This window comes from Ursus americanus, chromosome 19, assembly GCF_024610735.1.
Source record: "Ursus americanus isolate L20-20 chromosome 19, mUrsAme1.1.p, whole genome shotgun sequence".
NCBI lineage: Eukaryota > Metazoa > Chordata > Mammalia > Carnivora > Ursidae > Ursus > Ursus americanus.
Genome location: NC_142145.1, coordinates 9,620,411 through 9,621,608, shown reverse-complemented (window position 1 = coordinate 9,621,608; position 1,198 = coordinate 9,620,411). Strand labels below are relative to the sequence as shown.

Below are 1,198 nucleotides of genomic sequence, written 5' to 3'. Positions count from 1 at the left end.
CTGGAGGAAAAACAAAAAGAAATTCTCTGAGGCTACAGATATTCTGGGAGTGGACATGAACTGATGACTTAAATGTTCTACAATCTCTTGACAGAAATTTTAGAATCACGATAAAATCTGTAATTGAATACAATATAAGTCAGCTCAAGTGATTCTTTTTTTCTTATACTTTTAAATGCACATATTCGGATAACAATGAATGGTGGCAGATGACAAGTAGCTGCAAGATTCAACTTTCCGGCAGCATTTGTTTTAACTGTGGCTTGCTTTACTCATTTAACGTGTTTTTTATTCAAGTGCGGTTAACACAGAGACGAGTCCTGCTATCATTCTTGTTTTGGCTGCATAGGACTCAGGGACAAAAGACAGGAGTTGAAAGGACCTTTTCTGATTTCGGTTGAGGGATCAGCTTTTATGGGATCAAAAGGTGCCTTTGTATGGGAAACTACTGAGACCAGTCACGTTTCTCAAAGGAGAAATCATGACAATGCGTGGGAGCAAGCAACGGCGCTCCAACCTCACCTGTAGCCTCGTCTTCCATCCTTACAAGAGGCCACCAGAGGGAGCTCAGACCCAGACTAAGGTGCAGCGTCGCCTCTGCCCGTCTTCGGTTTTGAAGAACCTAACCAAGTTTCAGTCTTGGACAAGTCTCCTCTCCGTAGGAAACATTAACGCCAGAGTTTCCTGAACCGCCCCGCCTGTTGCATTTTTTTCGTTCGCTTCCTACGAACGTGCCGCCCCCATCCTCCGCTCCCCAGCCTCGACCTCTGGCTGTGATTTGGGGACAAGCGACCCCTAAATGGCCAAGTCCTCTTACCTTCTGCAGATGTGGACGGGGTCTCCCGGCAGCGCTGGGCCCCAGTAAGGAGGAGGTGGAGAGTTCGAGAAAACTGCTCCGCACAGGGAGCCCGGCCGCGCCGTCCCCCGCAGAGCTCCCCGCGCTCGGGGCAGGGCACCCCCCCCCGCGCTCCAACAGGCTGCGGCCCCGTTCTGGTCCCCCGCCCCGCGCCGCGAGGACACGCCCGCCCTCGGGGAACGCCGGACGCTCCGGGCAGCCCCGCACCGCGGGAGGCAGGTCCCCGCGCGATGGGCGCTCTCGCGGGCGCCGAGTCCAGCGGAGAGCTGGCGTCCCCAGGCCGCGATGCCGCCGCGGCCGCCGCTCCTCCGTGCCAGCTCCGGCCGCGCGGCCCGGGGAGGG

General features: G+C 55.8%; 1 protein-coding gene across 1 annotated transcript in view; it reads right to left on the bottom strand.

Moving 5' to 3' along the window:
* The window catches only part of DSEL (dermatan sulfate epimerase like), an 11,246-nt gene extending 10,048 nt beyond the window's left edge, over positions 1–1,198 (bottom strand). Inside the window, exon 1 of the mRNA XM_045790245.2 lies at positions 818–1,198. The gene's annotated coding sequence lies outside the window, so the exon portion shown is untranslated. The remainder of the gene's footprint in view (positions 1–817) is intronic.